Source organism: Miscanthus floridulus, chromosome 2 (genome assembly GCF_019320115.1).
Source record: "Miscanthus floridulus cultivar M001 chromosome 2, ASM1932011v1, whole genome shotgun sequence".
NCBI classification, from domain to species: domain Eukaryota; kingdom Viridiplantae; phylum Streptophyta; class Magnoliopsida; order Poales; family Poaceae; genus Miscanthus; species Miscanthus floridulus.
The window spans coordinates 28,872,669-28,881,729 of NC_089581.1; positions in this window are offsets into that span (position 1 = coordinate 28,872,669).

The window sequence follows — 9,061 nt, forward strand, 5'->3', positions numbered from 1 at the left end:
GGCTGGTGAGGTGTCCTCGCACAACTGTGATGTAGCATCTGGCTCATGTCATACTATGGAAACTTAGTAGTAGCACCTATCCACTCTGCCATTGTCTCTAGGGACTTGTGTGGAACTACCTTTTAGAGTAAGAAAGTGATCTAATGAGCATAAGGCAGCTGATAGTGACCTCTGAAGCCCTCTGCTAGTGTGTCCTCCATCTCTAAAAGCATCACATCCCAAATATCAAAGATAGTCTGAGACACTAGGTAATGCACTAGCCACAGCTAAATTCAAGTCAGGCCCTCATGGTAGCCCATCCTTAGAAGCAGAGTCCTCCTCATAATAGCATCAAGGAGCTGAGCTGTAGGTGTAAGGTCACATGGTGTCCTGCTTGACCCCTCGCCAAACGGCTCTATGAAGCATGGTCTGACAAGATCTATAGGTGGCACAAGTCTGCCATGAGGGCATCTCGGAGGCTCTGTCTGTCCATAGCATGCCTTGTGAAGACAAATAGGTGACTCTAGAATCCTTAGTATCTCTCTGACCCTCAAGCTCTAGAGCCTATAGTCACACCCTCGGAAAGCAAAATGAATAAACCTATGTCTTGGGTCAATCCACAAGGAGTAGAACTCACAGACCCAAGATGGAATATACCGACCAGTCCATCCAAGGAGATCTAACAAGCCTGGCAGATAAGTGAGGTGAGGATGGATTTGCTTGCCTGCAGCTGCAACTAGAGACTCTAAGGAGCAGACCCACTAAGATCTAAAGGCAACACCACTATTGAGATATGCACTATAGAAGTCCTCCTGCAACATAGTGTAGAAGTGCTCTAAGGCATGCTCATCCCGCCTTGGCAGAAACCAATCCTCAAACTATATGAACCGTAGCTATTGTACCTATCTGGCTGTGGTTGCCCTTAGGTCAAGGTGAATAATGGGAGGTGGACCCTATAGTCTGGGAGGTGGACGAGAGCCCGCCTCTATGTCTGAGGCCTCGGTGACACCTAAGTGCATGTGCGACTAGAGCGTCGAAGCTATGGCTATGCTGCTCGCTCTGCCTCCTCAACCTTCTCTCCCTACTGAGCGTCCTCTATCTGTTGTGTCGACTATGTCTACTGCTCAGCCACCCCCTGAGTCTAACTCTCCTCTAAAGAGACATGCCGTCCTCCAAGCATGATGGTCCTAGGTGGACTACCAAGACTAGCCTCAATCCTCTCGATGGCGGCCCTCTGAGCCGATGACAACTAATCGCCTATGCGAATGCCACTGCTAGATCCACCTATCTTAGCTCGCTCTGTGACATTTGCCACTGTTGCTGCTCTCTCTGCCTCAACATCATCTCTCTTGCACTTCTTCTTTGAAGTCTTTTTTGCCTTTCCTTTTTGCTGAGTAGTCAGCCAAGGTGGAGGTGTTGGATCCTCATTACCGAGACCACCCCCAACATTCTTGCAACATGCCATCTCAGAAGCTGACAAGAATCACTGCCACTAACAAGAAACAACTGCCAACTGACACTCATGAAGCTTGGCCTCAATCCGTACTCACGGGCTTGGCCCCGAGTAAAGCTACCACTGTTAACTACCAAGCAACCTCAAGCACACTGACTCACTACATAGATGGAATAGATGGATATAAATAAGAACATTATGTAACTAGAGATAAGAGAGTAATCCTATTGGAGCAAGCAATTGGGTAAGAGATAGAAGAATGTCTTGCTACCTGGAAAAACTCCTATGAAATGATGAGTATACAGAGCACAATAGGGCACCATGAGTTCACGGCAAGGATAAAAGGGAAAGGCATTGATGGCCAATGAATTTTCTAGAGCATCTACAATAGAGGATGAGCAAGGCTAGGGTGGGAGCATAGGAGAGAGTGGTGACGACGATGAGCCAGTGTAGAGAAGAAGTCCGGCGGTGGTGATGAGCCAAGCATGGGCATGACGAGCAGCATCGCGGCATGGTGAGTGGAGCCGTAGGCATAGGCGCGGTGGTGGAGATGTAGGCACGAGTGTGGCGGCAAACATGCAGGCGTAGGCATGGGTGCAGCGGCAGAGATGCAGGCGCGGTGAGGGCAAGATGGCATGGTGAAATAAACGAGGGCCCCCATGACAGTTATAGAAGGAGTGGATCGAATCCACATGAGTTGAAGCGACCGAACGCACCAGTGAAAACGACCGGATGTAGAAAACCAGAGTTCGGTCGAGTATAAAGAGGTCTAGAAATGCCCAAATGGCGATCAGACGCGTCCGATGCACTGTGACTGGACGTAGCTCTGAGTCCAATCCTTTTCTATTAACTTCCTCATGTTGACCGGACACGGATTCAACTTCACACCTGACGCGCATGAAATACTATTCATCTTCTAGTCTTTCTTTAGCAACTATATTTCCTCCTGATGTACTGACCGGACACTGCAACAGGTGAGTCCAGTCTCTGCGTTGGGTCCCTCTTCAACTACAGATACTCCTTTCTTCGCGACGCTTTCTCCCAATCAAGTCCCAAACTTCAATAAGACCCAAATAAACACCAATTAGGACTGATATGAGAGACCTCTCTCAAACCCTCAAGTTTATCTAAATAATTTGCCTTTGGCTATAATTCTTTTTAAGAAAATAGGAACAAAAGAGGAGAGGAGCATCATGTGACCACGCAAGAGGGTTTTATGACCAATAGGAGCTTCAAATGCTCTCCCTATTTGTGGATAAACATAGCGGGTGCTCAAAAGATAACCGAAAAGAAATGACAAAGCAACACACATGCACATGCAATGCAATACTTGAAAGTAAGTCTAGTTGCTTGTCAAGTTTGATCCAAGGTTAAGCTTCTTCACACGCTTTTTGGCAGTTATCTTAACCATGTTAGACAAGCCCTAAGTGCATTACTAAAAATTAAACATGTTTTATATTACAATGCAATGCAAGGGACAACATAAGCTCATTTTTTTAGTGAAGTTACTAAAGTCAAGCACATTTAGCTCATTCCTCAACCGACAAAATGTAGCCTCATCTAGCGGTTTAGTGAAGATATCTGCCAATTGATCCTCGGTCCTTACACCTTCTAGTGATATATCATTTTTAGCAACATGATCTCTAAGTAAATGATGGCGGATATCTATGTGCTTGGTGCGAGAGTGTTGAACTAGATTATTAGCAAGCTTTACCGCACTCTCATTGTCACACAAGAGAGGTACCTTTTCTAGAACTACACCATAGTCTAGAAGAGTTTGCTTCATGTAAAGAATTTGTGCACAACAAGCACCTGCGGCAATGTACTTCGCCTCGGCAGTGGACAATGCCACGCTATTTTGCTTCTTTGAGGTCCAAGACACTAGTGATCTACCAAGCAAATGGCACCCTTTGGATGTGCTTTTTCTATCAATTTTGCAACCGGCATAATCCATATTGGAATAGCCAACTAGTTAGAATCTAGATCCTTTGGGATACCAAGACCAATGCTTGGTGTGTGTTTAAGGTACCTAAGGATTCTTTTAACACCAACCATGTGAGCCTCCTTAGGATTAGCTTGAAATCTAGCACACATACACACTAAACATGATGTCGGGCCTAGATGCGGTCAAATATAATAAACTACCAATCATAGAATGGTAGAGAGTTTGATCAACTGATTTACCTCCCTCATCTAGGTCGAGATGTCCATTAGATGGTATTGGTGTCTTGATTGGCTTACGTTCATCCATTCTGAACCTCTTGAGAAGGTCCTTGGTATATTTTTCTTGAGAGATGAAAATCCCCTCTCTCATTTGCTTGACTTAAAAACCAAGAAAGAATGTAAGCTCTCCAATCATAGACATCTTGGACTCCTTTGACATCAATTCACCAAACTCTTAGCAATAATCTTCATTTGATGAGCCAAATATGATATCATCAACACATACTTGACAAATGAAGAAATCTCCATCAAGCTTCTTGGTGAATAGTGTGGTATCGACCTTCCCAATGGTGAAGCCCTTGACCATAAGACATAGGTGTGTAGAGGATGATGGTGGTGGTGTCGGTGAAGATAGTGAAGAATCAATCACAAGAGCGGCCGCCTTCTCCTTCTCATTCTCACTTTCATCATCAGATGAGCCACTTGAAGATTCAATGTCCATGAGCCAATCACCAACAATGTATGCCTTTCCATTCTTCTTCTTCTTGTGAAATTCCTTCTTCTTGCAATCCTTCTTCTTATATGGCTTATTCTTCTTCTCATCATCATTTTCATCACTTTAGTCATCTTTCTTGCCCTTGTACTTCTTGTACTTGTCTTTCTTGGGTTTGGGGCATTGATGAGCTAGATGACCAAGTTCTCCACAATTATAGCAACCCATTTTGGAGATGGGCTTCCTTCTACTATTAGTGAAGAATTTCTTCTTCTTGCCATCAAACTTGACACCATTCTTGTTTAGCTTCTTGAGCATCTTGGTGGTTCTTCTCACCATGAGAGCAAGACTTGCATCATCAATCTCATCATCACTTGAGCTATCATGATCAACTCTTGCTTTGCCCCTCTTCTCTTGGCTAGCCTTGAATGCCAAATCTTTCTTCTTGGTGGAAGAACCATCTTGTGGAGTGATGTGCATGTACATCTCATGTGCATTGATCTTCCCCAATATTTGAGTTGGTGTAGCGGTGGAAAGATCACCTTGATGAAGCACCATCACAATATGCCCATACTTGTCAATGGGGAGGACACTCAAGATCTTTCTCACAGCATCGGATGGTTGCATTTGTGTGAGTCCAAGCCCATTGACTTCCTCTACAAGAACATTCAAGCGTGAATACATCTCATTAGCACTTTCTCTAGGAAGCATCTAAAATGAATTAAGCTTTTTCATCACAAGGTGATAGCGTTCCTCACGCTCACTCTTGGTTCCTCATGGAGCGCACAAATGTCTTACCATAGTGCATGGGTGTCTTTGTGGTTCTGCACATGGATAAAGACAACCTTGCAAAGCCATCTAAAGAGGGTGTTTCTAGCCTTTGCATTCCACTTCTCGTAGTTAACCTCATTGCCTTGAAGGTTGGCGGGATCTTTAGGTTTTGGGAAGCCTTGTGAGGCGGCTCTAAGAACTCCAACATCTAAATCCTCTAGGTATGCCACCATGTGAATTTTCCAATAAGAAAAATCATCTCCCTCAAAGATAGAAGGGGGTCCATCCCCGTGGGATATCTTGCTCTAGGCGGTTAAGCCTAATTTAGGGTGCGTGAGGCTCTGATACTAATTGAAAGGATCAAAATGCCCAAGAAAGGGGGGTGAATTGGGCTAATTCTAAATTTTGTAATAATTAAGCCCTACACATATCCCATTTCACCCCTTGTGTCTAGAATGTGTTTCTATTGTTCTTCCATACAAAAGTTTTGCATCATAGGTCCCAATCCTACTCTAGCATGGCAATTCTAGGAATGTAAAGACATGAAATGAATTGCTCAAATGTAAATGCTCAAAATAAAGAGAGGGAAAGGAACATGGTGATATTTTCCTGAGGTATTGGAGAGTCGCCACTCCCCACTAGTCCTTGTTGGAGCACCCGCGCAAGGTTGTAGCTCCCCCTTGATCCACGCAAGGATCAAGTGCTCTCTACGGGCTGATTCTTTAACACTCCATCACGGTGAATCGCCCACAACTGCTCACAACATAACTTGGGTCATCCACAAGCTCTGCTAGATGATCACCAAGCTCCCAATCACCACCGAGCCATCTAGGAGATGGCGATCACCAAGAGTAACAAGCACAAACTCTCACTTGACCAAGACAAGCCTAATGAGAAAGATGGATGCACACTTGCTACTCCCTATACACTAATGAGGTCCTTAATCTTGGATTATCAAATCTCAATGACCCCACAAGGCTCTTGCTCACCCTTACACTCCAAAGGTGTTTCTCAGCTGAACAAATGGGCAAAAGACCTCAAATGGACGAGTGGGATATGTATTTATACCCCCATTCAAAACATAATAGTTGAGGTCCAACTCAGCAAGTATCGGGATGATCGAACGCACTGGTCAAGGTGACGGGATGCATAGGTCAGTGTAATATGTCAACGTGTTAGAAAGAGACGTTTGCTCTAACCAGACTCTGGCCTGCGTTCGGTCAGCACCCACCGGACACGTTCGGTCATCAAAAACCCTCTCTGGAACCTTACTATTGTTGACTAGACACTAGCACCCAGAGTCCAATCATTTCTCTGTTCAGCGTCTGGTCCGTGGTCAATAGCCTATCCACGCTGCTATAGATACGGCTAGCGCCATGTCCGGTGAGCACTGGTGTCTAGTGTCCGGTCACACTCTAACTGTTGCTACCAATCAAATGAACTGACCAGACTCTCAAAGCTACGTCCGGTCACAACTAAACCAGCGTCTGGTCAGTCATTTGACTCTCCATTTACTTCCAATTCAAAATTCTTTGTGAATGAAGTTGACTTCTATCAATCTTAGGGCTATTCCTAAGCTACCTAGCGCTAAGTTTGATAAGTGTGCACCACACCTAATCCATTAGACTCACCTAGGTTAAGCTACTAGTCCATACCCCCTTAATAGTACGGTCAAAGGAAAAACAAAGTCCTAAACTACTCTAAGTGTCTCTCCAACACCAAATGACACTTAGAACTAGTCCGTCCATAACCTTGTCATCCATCCTTTGAAAACTAAAATGATTTCCATCGACAGGGGCATGACAACCATGATTGCCCAATCAATTTCCATTACCATGACATAACTCAAATTGCCTCTGCAAAACACACGTTAGTCATAGTAATCTCGTGTCATCATTAATCACTAAAACCCAACTGGGGGCCTAGATGCTTTCATAAGCCAAGTTTGGATTCTACCCATAAGGCTTCATCCTTAACCATCCATTCTTTAGCAATGGCATATAAGTTCTTAACACGTTCTAGCCATTGTCATTGCTCTTCTTGGGCATCCTTGTGGTCTTCATGACTCTAATGCTTTGGTTGTCTTAGTGGATTTCTAGGGTCATCATGAGACTTATGAGAAAGAGCATAAAAGGAATCATTGGGATCAAGGATGGGTTGAGAAATGGATTTAGATAAGACATCTAATGTGGTCATAGAAGGGGAGAAGATAGGATTGGCTAAATGACTCAGCTCTTCTTCTATAGCACCACTTGACATGCCACCCTTGAATTCTTCCCAATGTTCTATATGAGAATAAGGATGCTTCCTAAGAGATCCCTTCTTGAAAGGATTGAATTATATTCACTCGAAGGTCTCTTGTGAAACCAAAAGTTTAAGCTTTTCCCAAAATCATCAAAAAGATCATCCTCATAAGAAATTCCAAAAGGCTGAATTTCTTCTTCCTTTAGAGTATTTGGATTTTGGGGTACAGATAGTTTGGGATTGATAGCAAAACCTTGGGATTAAAGTGGTTGTGATTTGACTATGAAAACTTCCTCTTCCTGTTCGGGAGATGATTCCTTCTCTTTCTTGAGGAGTTTATTATGATGCTAGTGCAGGGAGTTTTTCCACTAATCTTATCAAGCATAGACCTTGCTTCACTAGCAAACAAATGAAAGAAAGCTCCTCTAGAGGCTGCATCAAGGGATTCCATGGAATCCTTGCTAAGACCCATGTAAAAATGTTGAAGAAGCATTGGGTCTGGAATAGCAATGTCCGGGCCAGTGATGATGAGGTCATTAAAACGATCACACGATGTGCCAAGAGATTCTTCTTCTAGTTGTCTAAAATTTAGAACCTCTTTTCGAAGGCTAACCACTTTAGAGATGGGAAAGAAACATAAACAAAATTTAGAGCATAGCGTTTCCCAATCTCCTTGCATACGTTCTATGGTTTGACTGTACCATTGCTTAGCTCTTCCCATCAAAGAGAATGGAAACAACTTTCATCTTAAGGTTTTGTCAGACATGCCAGCGATATGCAAGCATGCACATGTCTATTCAAACTCTTGTAGGCGTGAGTATGGGTTTTCATTGCCTTCTCCCAAGAAAGATTGATCCCGAATCAGTTTTATACAACACAGGTGCAGCACATAACCAGGTGTAAGGATAGGCTCTATAGATTTTGGTGGCTCTAGGTGTGTGCTCGTAGGTGTAGCATATTGATAGATAGGAGTGGAATCCATAATGAAAGAAAAAGAATAAAATAAAAGAAAGAATAAAAGATAAAAGGTTAAGCTAGGCTCGTAGTTAATTCAGCAACCGTTTCCCCGGTAATGGTGCTAGAAAGCTTGTTGGTATATTTAACGTACACATATAAATCCGCAAGCACACAGATACCGCTATAGCTTTCACTCGAAAATATTCCAAGTATCATATCCACAGGGAAACGTGTGAGACTAACTACGATCTAACTTAACTAGGGGTAGCAACAAGGTTATGATAAATAGGAGCATAGAGAGGAAAACTAAGGTCCTCTAGTTCTGACTTGGGTAAGCTATGTCTTCTACTATTCAACAAGGGACATTACTTATTAAAAGACACCAGCAGAGGATGCTTCCCATAGTAAATGTGTCCTACTTGCCCTACAAACAGGAGGTGGACTACAGAGGATTCAACAAGGCTATAAGAGTCACCCTCATGAGCTACCATCGATCTAGAATGCAGGATGCATCCACAAGTAACCAGAGTCTAAGCACCACGTTTACACTACAATTACTACTTTAATCTTCCCGGATAAAGAATAAAGCACTTAAACGAGTTGTGACCTTGATGAACAATATAAACAAGAAACTTACTTGAATCAGAAGTTGATTACCAGAGAAATCTCAGAGGCAAGCTTAGATAGAACTTGGATCCACCAAAGTACAAGCCATAGAGAGAGCACTGACAGGCCGGCATCTCCTCCAAACTCTTCCCTCACTCTCCATCTCACTATTATTTATAAGACTAGATCCTATGGAGGACTAATCTTTTCTTGATAGCTGGCTCTGATCCTGAAGATATGAATTAGGGTTTTAGGGATCTGCTGAGAGAGGGGGGTAGGGGCTAATATATATAGGCCGAAGCATCAATCCTGAGCACTCGGATCAAACCAACTTGAATAAACGGTGAAGATTAAATCTCAATGGCAGTGGGAAACCGACTTTCGAAGCGGAGGCT